This window comes from Podarcis filfolensis, assembly GCF_964270895.1.
Source record: "Podarcis filfolensis genome assembly, chromosome: 1".
NCBI lineage: Eukaryota > Metazoa > Chordata > Lepidosauria > Squamata > Lacertidae > Podarcis > Podarcis filfolensis.
The window spans coordinates 76441137-76454788 of NC_139604.1; the positions used below are offsets into that span (position 1 = coordinate 76441137).

Genomic DNA, 13652 nt, shown 5'->3' on the forward strand with positions numbered 1-13652 from the left:
TACGCAGGGGAATTCCTGACCTGTATATAGTGTTTGGGAGGACTGTAATAACAAAATGCCTTCAATTTGTGGGCTAGGGATTTAATCAGGGATCTGAATAGCGCACGAAAAACAAAACAAAAAAAACCCTGTCAATTATCCTATTAATGTTAGAGCTAGCCTTAATATTCAAAGTTCAGAAGGCAGATGAGTGAATTTCACAGACTGTAGAAACATCTCTTGCAAGCCCGGCAATGAAAATCAGGCTCTTTCATATCAATCTGTTCTCCTAGAAATTGAACTAATTTGATTGTTATTTTTATTTACTTTTGTTGAAAGGAGATGAAGGCTTTTAATCATATATGGTAAAAACTCATTAGCGCTGATGCTGTCTGCCTTTATCCCTTCTGCTGGAAAGAAGGCTCTACTCACTGGCTCTCACACCTGTAAGAGTATTTTCTAACTCGTCATTTTCTTCTCTAATTACTTCTTGATTGTGGGGTAAACTCTGAGCTGCTGGTGGAAAGGAAATCATTGTCTTTTTATCCTCTCTGTGGGGAATTGATTCCACTTGTTTACTGATGTGTATGGCAGACTGAATGAAATGATTTCTAATTAGCATATATGAAATAATCATTGGTCTATCTGGAGTCATAATTAATGCATTAGAAGAAATTTACCGAATGTCAAGGAGAAAGACATTAGCATAAATGAGCTTATTTTAGATAGGCTGTGATGGAGAGAATACTTTTCAGCAAGAATGTTTACTAAAATTAAGCAATAACAACATATCAATTTACTAAGAGCCATTACCACGCATGATTGGAAACATTAACTTTTGAAGCTGATCTCCATTTCCTCCTCTTCGCCACTGTGCTTCGTCTAAGCATCTTCATGACATTTGAAAACAGTTAATATACATCCATCACAGTGTGGGGGCAGGGGAGGGCTAAGGGAGGGAGTACCTTGTCAGTGTAACTATTTCTTTAAACCTTTTTATTTCACATATTCACAGATGCGTAGAAAAGGGTTGGGGGAGCACCTAGCTCTGCGAGATAAATCTGAGCTTCAATTGTTTAAACTACTTCCTCCTGCTAGAAGTATGACACACCGAAGAGCAAAATAGTGTAATTATCCACCCACAAATTAATGTGAGTAAATCATGTTAATTTCAGCGATGTTGCTGTTTGTTAGGTAAAGTGACAAGCCATGATTACACATTCTGAATGTTATCTCTTCCCAATGAGTCACTTATCTGCAGATCTGAACTTCGGTGTGAAAATGAGCTGATATCATGAAACTAGATGCTCATTTTGAGATAAAGTTTTGAAACTAGCTTTTGTGTTCTACGACTAATAAATCAGAATCCCAAGCGACTATACAGCGCTGAAATAGACCACACTTCAAGCATCATATATATCTCGCTATCGACATATGCACATGCACACACACAAACAGGGTTGGATCAAAAGGTTTCATTTTCTCCTGTTAAAAGAACTTCTGAAGGAAGGAATGTTCTGTTCCTTGGAAGAAGACGCCTTCCTTTGGAGCTTCTGGATTCAACCTGATAACTATTTGATGAGCAAATTACTGGTAGGTGGCTGTTAGGTGGCTTTGTAGCTGGTTGACTGACCAAACCGCAAGAGTGCTCACTAATGGTCCTCATCATTCTGGGAAAAAGGGACAAGTGGAGTGTCTCTTGCTCAAAATCTTTATAAATGTCTTGGATGAAGGAATTGAGGGGATGCTAATCAAACTTGAAGGTGACATAAAACTGAGAGTGGTAGCTAATGCCGCAGAAGACAGAACTGAGATTCAAGATGACCTTAACAGATTGGAGAACTGGGCTAAAACTAACAAAATGAATTTCAGTAGGGACAAATGTAAGGTTCTGCACTTGGGCAGGAAAAACCAGCTGCACACATATAAGATGGGGGACAGTTGGCTTGTCAGTTGTAGATGTGAAAATGATCTAGGGGTTGTAGTAGACCCTCAGCTTAACATGAGTCAACAGTGTGATGCAGCAGCAAAAAAAAAGCTCCAGAAATACTATAGCCAAATATTTAAAGGTCTGTCACATGAAGATGTAGCAAGCTTGTTTTTTCCTGCTCTGGAGGGTAGGACCCAAACCAATTGATTCAGGTTACAAGAAAGGAGATTTTGACTAAACATCAGGAAGAACTTTCTGATGGTAAGGCTCCCTTGGGAGGTTGTGGACACACCTTCCTTGGAGGTCTTCAAGCAGGGGTTGGATAGCCATCTATCATGGATGCTTTAGTTGAGATTCCTGCATTGAAGGGGGTTGTACTAAATTACCTTAGAAGTCCCTTCCAATTATATGATTCTATACTCTAATTTTTTTCTGTCTTACTTTGGCTCAAAAACACTCAAGTTTTGCTTCAGAAAATAGAAGCTATCTACATTTCCCTCCAAGGTCTTCAGGAGAAATATGTTCAGTCCAGGATACAGCAGATGACATCTGCTTCACCTTGAAAGAGCACTGAATCTATACAAAACTGCCCAGGATTGATACATAATTAATCTGGTGTTTAAAGTGGAGAGATCTCTTGATACACAAACTAATTAAGCTGAACTAATACTGTTTAAATAATCTAACCATATAATAAAGTTCCTCATAACAGTGATTATGTTGAAACTATATTGGAAAAATATTTGGGCAGGAGTAGAGGATGCCTATTTTCAACTGTTTGTACACCTAAGTTGCAGTTTGATGTGTGCTCATTTTAACCACATACTTTTTTTAAAGCTAGGGTAAAACTTTCCCAAGAAAGTTGCAACATCCATTGTGTGAAAGCAATAAAAGCACCACCATCATCCTCATCCTCATCATGTCTCCTACCTTAACTTGTACACTATGTAAGAACATAAGAATAGCCTATTGAATCAGTCCAGTGGCCCACCTAGACCAGCATCCTATTCTCACAGTGTCCAACCAGATGTCTGTGGGAAGCCCATAACAGGACATGGTTGCAATAGCACTTTCTGAACTTGTGACCCCATTGGCACTATACATTTAAAGTAGTATCAGACTACTTTACACAGTTAGATCTTCCACCACAAGAATCCTGGATGCTGTCATTTATTAAAGGTGATGAGCATTGTTAGGAGACCCCTCCTCTTCTCCCAGAGCTACAATTCCCAGAGTTCCCTGGAACAAACAAAAATCCCAATTTAGGTGCCCCACAAACAGCTGCTGACACTTCCTTGGTGCAGAGCTATACCACTACTGCCATATAAGATATAATTTGTAATAGACGTCATGAAAGAATATTTTAAATGGTCTCAAATATGCGCAGCACAATTTCCTTTTGGAAGATAAAACTGCAAATAGGAAATGACAAGAAATACAGTGCACATGGGGAGAGGCTTTTATAGTACTATTTTTATTTTATTTCTGTGTTAGATGTTATTCTGGAGGGTCTTTCTCCTGCTTCATTTTAAACTGTTAAATTAGGGTACTTTATTCGTATTGTGCTTCGTGGATTGATCTTTTTAAATGATTCTTTTACTTATTGACATTATGATGATTTGTAATGATTCTTATTATTTTTAGAAATCATGATTGCTCTTCATTTGATGTTTTACAAGTTGCTTTGGGTGCAAAGTTGTGGGAGAGTGGTATAGAACTTAGGATGACCATGCAGTATCATCTGTTGTAAGCTATCCTGGAGGATCTTCGGATCGAAAGGCAGGCTATAAATATTTAAAGCAAAATAGGCAAATACTAATAAAATTACATGTAAAGCTGGGTAGACATTTCAGTTCAGCCATATTTTTCATGTTATTTCTGCAATGCATCCCCATTAAGGGTGGATAAATACATGTACTAAAATGCTGCTGCTATTGTTCCTGCTATTAAACAGTACTAGTTATTACTGCACAAGCCTCATCTATAGCCCAGTAGTCACATAAATGTCTCCCATACATTTTTATAGGGTTTGGATCAAGTTTATCATTGTGCTCTTTGTAATAAGCTGTGCAAATCACATTTTGCAGTATATGAAGCAGAGCATTTTACTAGCTAAGTTTGAACTAATAATTGTTTAGTCAGTCAAAACGCCATTTGTGATTATTCCATAACTGTACAGGATCAATGGTAGCATAAAATGAAAAGATATATTGATTTACAAGTTCTCTTATTTTATGGCTCTTTATAGCTTAAAAAAACCCTTTTTTAAAAAAAAGCTAAAATATGGCATTTTATGTTGACTAGGTAATCACACTGAGTGTGATTTATATACTGTTATGTCCTATCTGCTGTTTTATCTTCTAAAATGGCATTGTGTTGTGTATATTTGAGACCATTAATGTAAGCTTTCATTACACCTACTACTACTACTGCCATATGAAATATAATTTGTAATATCGTTCTGAACCAAGGGAGTGTCAGAAACTGCTGGTCTGCAACACAAAACTGGGAATTTTTGTTGTTTGGGTGTTGCTGCTCCATATGGTTTCAGTCTCTGTATAGGCCAGGAGTCACCAACTTTCTCGAGTCTGCTAGGGAGAAAATGGCTACCACCTCTAAAAGAGGAAAAGAGAGAGGCTCATAAAATAATGTGAGCATGTCTTCCATCGACTCCCATCAGTGGGGAAAACGTACCTACATCAGCCAACACTGCACTCAAAGAAACAAGCTATTTTTACCTCCCCTGTCATGAATGAGCCAGCTCCCAGGGAAGGGTTGCTGCCAACTGAAGAAAGCAGCCAAAAACAGAGAGGGTTAACTGCCGTACAGAATGAGCATCAACTAGTGCCAACTCCCCTGCCCCTTGGAATGCCGGCTGATAAGGGAATGGCGGGGAGCAAGCTAGAACGCAGTCAAAGCTCGCCGGAAGCACAAACAGGCGGGAAAGAGACAGCCTCTCAGAGAATGAGGAAGAGGAGGGAGCTGACCCACTCAGTCCGAGGTCTCGATGAATGGGAGAGCTGCAAGATAGGAAGCAAAACAAAAGGCATATGAAGCGAAAGCTCAGTTGCTCCTGGTCATGCTGAAAACAGTCTTCAGAAGGGTCATATTGATTGATGAGAGTGGAGGCTGTGTAAAAGCCGTCCGGAGCTACCTGCTTATTTGACAATAAATCATCCTTTTTAATTAACTACGCTCACTGTGTTACCAGCCGGGGACTGGACTCCTGAAATCCCCACTGTTGAGAATAGAACTGAATGTAGGCATGTTTAAGGGGCCATGTTCAACGTAGGACCGAGAGAGCCAGTGCAAACTGGAACTGAGCAAGAAGAGGAGATACCCGTAACTGCTCATGGTATTCCAAGTGTGGCTGCACCACATATTTATATGAAGGTTCTCTAATGAATGACAGAGACTTCAGCATTTTAACCAACTCTGTTATTGTCTAATGATGACAACAGAACAGTCCTAATAAACTCACTAACACATACCATCTTTGCACTTCAGTCATTCCGTTCTAGTTTCACTTTCCATTCCACACACTCTATAAAACCTTGCCTATACAGTGGTACCTCGGGTTAAGAACTTAATTCGTTTTGGAAGTCCATTCTTAACCTGAAACTGTTCTTAACCTGAGGTACCACTTTAGCTAAGGGGGCCTCCCGCTGCCGCTGCACAATTTCTTTTCTCATCCGGAAGCAAAGTTCTTAACCCGAAGTACTATTTCTGGGTTAGCAGAGTCTGTAACCTGAAGCACTTGTAACCTGAGGTACCACTGCAGTGCCTAAGCCACTGTGGTCTGTTCAGGATCACATTTCACTACAGGCATTTTATTTTTGATCCATTTCTTAATGATCCCCAACATGGAGTTCCGCTTTTTCACAGCTTCTAAAAATGTAATACAATAAAATGTGATACAAATGTAAAAAAATTAAAATAAAATAAGCAAGTGAAGCTTTTCCTGCTATTTTATTGGAAAGAACTTCATTGCCAAGTTAATCTGAAGATTTCTGCACATTCAGCTGCTGTTATAGGCAGAAGCGGGGCCATTAAAAATATGGGAACTTGGGCAGTTTTGTGGGTCCAAACCCAAGATTTGTTATATTTAATTGACCCCCAAATGTGTGTATTGTGGCTATATTTTCTTTGGAATGAGCTGCTGTATAAACAAAGTGTCCCTGCCTACAAGTCACCTATTCTGGGCTTCTGTCCTCCTGTGTCTGGATGTAACTTTCATGGAGCGTGAAGTAAATTCTAAGTAAATGTGTTTAGAATTGAGTACCCATTTGTGGAAAGTGCCCTGAATGCCAGGGGTGCTATTTTAGATGAAAACAATTAAGCATTTATCCAAGTGTTTATAATTGTTTGACTGGCTCAGTTCATTGGCAGTACAGGAACAAATAGCAAAGAAACTTTGCACCTTTTTAAGAGTCGTTTGCATTTGCTTGAATAAAGAGCTTATTTTAGCCTTTCCTGCTACTTTCTTATTGCCTTTATAGATAATATATTTTGCAATAGTTTTCCTCCTGACATTTTCTAATCAGGTTGCCTGCCTTTATACAGAGGAAACAATGGCTAAGAAATCAGCTCCTAGCCTATTTCTATTTGTTCCTGTCCGAGGAGATCTTTATGGGGGCATCAGCAAAGGTGATATTTCCAGAAATATATGCAAACTGCTGTAAGTGCTGCTACCCTGTTCTTCACTGACATTTTGGCCCAGTGATAAATGCTGTAGCAAAATAAGGCCATTCCGAAAAGGTCAACGGCAGAGAACCGATTAACGTGGCAGCTGCTTATGGAGGCATGTTAGTGTGATGGAATATACTATTTGCTTCATTTTTCTTTGGGGCTTCCATGCCATTAAATAAGTAGAAGGGGAGGGGAAAGAGAGGGAAGCCACTGTAGTTATCTGCTTGAATATGTAACTTGGCAATAGCAGAAAAAGGAAAGATCTAACAAGGTTGATAGAAGCTCAAGTGGCCTTCAAAAACAGGCTTAGACTGATATGCCTTCTCGCCTTTCTTGGATAGAGATTGCTTGGCTACAGTGATCCATTAATTTATTTTGTTATTATTAAATTTATATCTCACTTTTCCTCCCAAAGGAGCCGATGTAATGGCTGCCTCCAGACTGAATTATTGCAGTGCTATTTACCTGTGGCTGTTCGTCTAATTGGTTCAGACGCTGCCTAGTTCCAGTGCATCCATTTCAATGTACACTATTGCAATGTATTCTATTTGTACTAGGATCTAAAAACCACATACACTCTAGATTCTGCAAGGCTGGGCCAAGGGCAGGAAGAGCCACAGCTCAATGGTGCTACTCCTGGTTTGCATGGGAAAGGGCCCAGGCACAACCCCCAACATTTCCCCAATGGGGTTGAGAAAGACTTCTCTGAAATCCTGGGGATTTGCTGTCATTATGAGCAGAAAGTTCTGCGCTAGCTGAACCAATGGCATGACGTAGTATGAGAAATCTCCCTATGGAGAAGGGATGACACCTACAGGCATCACAGGGGCGCTTCCATCAATCACATTTTAAACCAGCCCTCAGGCTCAGAGAGTAAGATTAATAAGTACATGAGTCGTATTGTGGATCAGGTGGTATAGTGTTTGTTTGTTTGTTTGTTAATGAAATAGCACAACTCCTTTTCAGTTTTTGGTAGAAACTTCTATATGCTTCCATTGGAGCATCTTGGTTTTAGAGGGGGGAATCATTTAACTTAATGGCTGTGGAACATGCAAATAACTTAATAACTAGAGGTTTATATAGCAGTGCTATTTACACAGGCTAATTAGATGGGAGACACATGGTAGATTCAGATAATCAGCCATTTCTGAGATGCGAGGTTCACATAATGTAGGTAATATTTTATAACATTTACATTTTTCAAATACATCATTTAGCATTCAGACTTGTTCATTTTCCTAACACATGGCTTTCATGCACGGATGGCTCTGGGAAATTTCTTTACATATTCATACTGTTTTAATTTTCCCCCTTTGCTGACTTAGGAAGACCAGGTGTGCAGAAGTATCTTTGGAAGAAGAAAATTCTCATCTTTTAAAAAGCATTTCCATTTCGAAGTCAATGTTAAATATGCAAATTTAGGCAATAATGACATTAACAAACATCTTAACATCTCTTTAGAAGGCTGAAGTTTGACATGTAAAGATCTTCGAATCAGAGAGAAGAATGACAGAGAATATTTTCAACTCTTCAGCCAGGGTTCTCAGTCTCTACTTTTTGTATTTGAGTATTGATAGTTGGTTACAAAATACCTGCAGGCCCACTGGGGTTCTGTCCATCCACTTATGGAAGAATCTTTGATTCAGCAGAAGCTTCCATAAGCCAAGCAAAGCATGGGGGAGGTGCTCTTTGTAAATTCTCCCTTCCTTCTACACTCCTGTGTTACCTGCCACACTCTTCCAAATCTCTAGGGGGCTGCAGGGGGAACGGAGAACCAGTGAAAATTGGTTCCACCCTTTCCCACCAACTGAAGCTTCCACTAATTCAAAGAGCTTTAGTGGCGGGTGCAATGGGACCCAACCCATTGGGCCAAGCCATATAACTCCTCAAGGATTTCGCATAGCTCTTCCGTTACTGTTCATGCAGGGCCATCCTACCATTAAGCAGAGTGAAGCAGCCATCTCAGGTGGCCGATGCTGGGGGGTGGGAATGGCAGCAGCATCAGTCTCCTGGCCATTCCTTCCGAGCCCCCTGAACATTCCCTCTGTTGGAGGACAGAGCAGTGCGGCCAGCAATGTGCTCCTTAATAGCCAACTGCCCTCAGGTGTGACAGAGGATGCTGACCCACTGCTGTTGAAACCGCGTGCTGCTGAAATAAGATCCAGCTTCCAGTCTGGTTGCCTTCTTTATATGGAATGGAGTCAAGATGCCATTTTTTCCTTTGCCTCAGGCATCAAAATGTCTTGTGCTGGCCCTGCATGCAACCAAAGAGCTAAAACCTAAAATGGCTTCTTATGTTTTTCTGGCAAAGAAAGAACAATTGTTTCGTGTGCCATTTTGTTGTCATTTATATGCTGCAAGAAATAAGGAAGCCACTTGTCTTTTCTATGCGGACAGCAAGTATAGCATATTTTCTATGCTGGAGCCCCCTATAACCCATAATAAAGGCCCAAATCTCGATAAATCCTTACAAACCTAGACAGAACCTGGCACTATTAAATGCTTAGGAAGCTGGTTCATCCAACCCTGGAAACAGCAGGTATCTATGTACATTTGTGATCATTTGAGACAATTAAATATTGTGTCCTTGTACAGTATATACACATGTTGATATTTCTTCTGGCCTCCCTTTGAACCTCATTTTCCTTATGAGATTTTTCATTTGCTGTATAATTGCAACTGAGGAATTATAATGCCTTTTTGCAATGTAATTCATAAAGTCACTTACGGCCTTGCATAATTAAAATGGCCATATTGCACAGCTCACTGCACTTTGAAATGCATACTTTCGCTAAGAAAGTGTGTTTCATACAAGGCCCTAACAATGTGTGAAATGCTAGATACTTCGACAAACAAAATTATTCCAACATAAACTTTTACCATAATACTCAGAAGGTGGATGCAGAGTTAGCTAAAGATGTTTTGCTGGATGATGCAGAAAATTCAAATACCTGTTGCAGGAGAAGATAAATGAATGAAATAGCTGGTAGTTTGCTGCCTTTGCATGATACCCTGCAAAATATGCCACCTGAATCAGGTCTCACTGCTGTGCCTTGCCTAATAGTAAAGCTCCGCCTGAAAACATCACTTCCATTCCAGGCTTGGAACAGTGTAGATAGATTAGGGATCTTGGCTTGGTGTAACATGCCTCTGGTAGGCCAAACCTTTACAGTGCTTAATAAATATTTGCCTGCAGAATAACTAATCAACTCTCTTGTTTTTAGAAGCTACACAGCTTTTGATTTTGAGTAAGCCAGTAAATCTACAGCATAAGGATCAAAAAAACAGACTTTCAACTCTTGTAACAACTGCTTTCACCTCTGTAAGGAGGCCTGCCTAACAGATCTATCACTGCCAAAGCACTTCTTCATTTGATTAATGATATGAAAAAAAAGAATCTATAGTCAATTTAGTTTTCCCCAAGCCAGTGAGATGCCTTGTGCAGTCTAATCTTAGCCATGCTTACCTGGAAGCAAGTCCCAATGGATTTACGTAATGGGGTTTACTCCCAGAAAGGTATTCACAGGATTGCAGCCTAACAGAGCACTCTGACAAGGGAAGAAGAGATATACTGGCAAAGCAACAGCTGCGCCTTGTGTCCTGCCATTTTGTTGTGGGCAGGGTGGGAGGGCAGCTTTCTCTTTTATCTTCCATTGACTACATTCAGATAGAGCGCTATGATGCACAACCTATGCTTGCTTGTTTGTCAGAGAAAGTCATACCACACCCTTTAATAAAATTCCCCATGCAGCTTATGTGATTTTAAAAGACACTAAAACTGATTGGGGGGGAAAGATCTAAAGAGTAAAATCACTAAGAGATGAGAACCAGAATATATTCTGTTTAGAATGGAATTTTTATTGTGTGACTATGCACCTGGTTCCACTAGCAGAAACCAGCAGAAGGACTGTCACTCATGCAATGGGGCTTTCATCTCCCCACACCCATATTTGCCCTCCCCAACATCCACTCTGAAGGGACCAGGAGAACCCCCAGAACAGCATATGGGTGGTGGAAAGGGCTGCTATTCCACAAGACAGCCAGAAATCCTAGCACCGACAGAAGAATCTCCTTAGTACTACATTGAATTCCATCCTAAGTCTACGAGCATTCAAAAGAAGCAATGGCGATGTAATGCATGAAGAATTAATATTCTTGCTAGTTCTGTTTGAAAACAGAACCTTTGAGAAGCGAAACACACAATGGTGTTAGTGTGCTGACTTTGACAAAGTTTTACTCTCTTTCAGATCTCCTGCTCTTTGCCATTTCCTTTAATTGAGGAAGACTCCAACATTCCAAATGAGGCTGTTGTAATCCTCATTTCCCAGGTGAGCCAATGGAAACTCAAGAAGATCAAGCTGTGTTTCAGCGAGCTGGTGTGATATTTATTCCCATTTCTCACTCCTCACTCCTAATGCGCGCACACCGGCTCTGTTCATCGCTGCCATTCCCACAAAGATGCTGTCCTGCCGCTTCATAATTCATTATGAGGAGTGTGTGTAAAATGCACGCTGACACATAACAGTTCTCCATAGTCTAATACCACCGCAGGGCTGCTTGTGAGCCAACCCACCCAGGACCGATCTACAGTGAGCTCCAGATTGAGAAATCAAATCCCAGGCTGATGTCTGTGTTGCCTTTCTGGCGTTTGCAACCAGCTACATTAGCATTTCCTAAAATACAGAGAGCAGTTGTGCTTTTGGAGGCTGCCCCAACGGGGACTCTCTGTTACTTCTCTCCTGTTTCTCAGTTTCCCAATAATATCTTGAGAAAAGATGTAGGGGGAACATTTATTGATTTATATATTTTTGTAAAAAAATAGTTAGCATTCTTGCCAGAAAATAAAACAAGGATGGGGAACCCATGGCCCTCCAGATGTTTTCCACTACAATTCCAATCAGCTCCAGATAGTGGGAACGGATGATGGGAATTGTAATCCTAAACACCAGGAGGCCACGAGGTTGGGGAAAGCATCTGATATCTATTGCATCTGATAGTGTGATGCCGAGTTTACAGACAAAACAGTGCAGCCAGCCCAAGACAGTTTGCTGCCCGAGGAGAAGGGCAAGATTACGCTCGTCCTCTCATTCCATGTACTGAAACTGATAGAATTGGTGGTTGGTGCTAGTTCATGGGTACAAGACAAGCTGCATGCAGGGGAAAAGGAAGGGGAACCAGCACCCGGTGTTGGGGGGCGGAACATGCGTGCTCGCTGTATGTAGGGCGCATGCGTGGCACAGTAAGTTGCACTGCTGTGTATGCACCGCTGAGAGGTTTGCTGACAGTTCCGCTCGAGCACTGTACGGACGGCGGTGGAGGGTGCAGCCACGAGCGGAGGATTCTCCGCACACGGCTGCAGCGGAGCGATGGCGGTGGCTCATGCCGACGTGCCCAGGGGTGGTAGGGCGAGCCCCCGGCAGGGTGCCTTCTTGTCACCCCCCTCAGAGATGGCACCTGAGGCAGACTGCCCCCTGCCCCCTTCCTCTGCCACCAGCTGCACGGCCCACACAGCTCAGTGCTTCAAAACCTCATCACAACCCACCAGTATCTACTAATGGTAGGGCCAGCACTGCCTTTTCCAGATATGTGCCTTTTCTAAATATCCTGTTTCTAAATTATTCACATTGATTCAGTAAACTAGAAATAGAAAACTGGGAGGAAGTGGCGTCAATAAAAATGCCACTATTGTTCACAAGGAATTCAACCCATCCTCTTTTGTTCACAATAATTTGTGGCTCAAAGGTGTTTTTTTTTATTATCTTGACTGGATTTTCTTTTCATATTCATGAACACCTCCTAGCTGTAAGCCATAGCGAATGAGTCTACTGCTTAAAAATATGTATCTTGCTTTGCTTTTCTATTCCTATTTCTATTTCTATTTATTTCACCCACCCACCCATTTATTTCTGTAAGTCTTTCCCTATGAGGAAAGCTACCTTCCTATCAAGAGCAATCTGAAATCTTGTTCTGTAAATGGGCAAAATATTTTGCTGGCAAATCCCAGAAAAACTTATCCATCTCTTTCTCTCTCTCTCCCTCTCCATCCACCCTTTCTGATATTTTGCTAGGTGAAACCAGCTCACAGCAATGTTCTCTGCAAGGACCCCTACTGTGAGGCACCCTAAAAGAAACATGTCAATTGTATAGTGAAAGGGACGTTAGTCTGGAACAACCTTGTTGACATGAAGTATTGCATTAAACATGAAACAAATATAAGTATCCTGAAATTTTGTCTGATATGAAAGCACTCTTGGGGGGAAATGAATAGCCAGACAGGGGTTCTTTCACAGAGGTCAATGCCTTGCAGAATTCACAACTTTGGGTGTGCACTTGATCATTACAAATATTAGATTTTTCAAAAAGAATTCCTTGAATATACTATTAATATATGGGAAAGTACTTTAATCTATAGGAAAGTACCTTCAGGGGCTAGAGGCTCAAAGTCTGGGAACAGAATGCTGCATTGTTGTACATTGCTTTGGCTACTTTAAGGGACTGAATGGGCAAGTGGTCTTACCAGCAGGATACATTTTCATGTATTATGTGATCACTGGCAACGGATTGCTCTTCACAGGGGAAACATATCTTTTGGAGGCACTATTCACTCTTAATCCTGATTAAAGACAGCTGGAGTTTCAGCAGTTTAGTATCTGTGAACATCAGCCCCATACTGTACAGCCTCATTTTGGAGATAAATTAAGATGAGCAAAAATAGAGAAAAAAATATATATTCAAATTAGGATTACTGCAGATGACAATGGATAATGCCATGGGGTACAGGCTCAATATCATTTGTATCTCGGGCTCATTTAAATGTATGCAAAATTTATGTCGTATGAATGTCCGTATTAAGATTTTATAGCATACATTTTGTATGTCATTATTTCTTGGCATATTAAAAAGACTTATGGCTGCTAATGTTGCTTTTGCTTGTAACATAAAGCTGGTGAGAGCACTGAAGTGCATGGATACCAGTATCATAGCCATCTCTTTGTGGCATGTGTAAGACTTTCAAAGGCATCATGATGGTCACTTTCAGCAAAGTCTGGGCTCA

The 13652-nt window shown here is 40.8% G+C and overlaps 1 long non-coding RNA gene across 1 annotated transcript in view; it reads left to right on the forward strand.

Annotated features, from left to right (window-relative positions):
* The window catches only part of LOC310756579, a 92264-nt gene extending 78864 nt beyond the window's left edge, over positions 1-13400 (forward strand). The window contains exons 2-3 of the long non-coding RNA XR_014544933.1: positions 10846-10926; positions 12667-13400. This is a non-coding gene — a long non-coding RNA (uncharacterized lncRNA). The remainder of the gene's footprint in view (positions 1-10845; positions 10927-12666) is intronic.
* Positions 13401-13652: the final 252 nt, after the last annotated feature.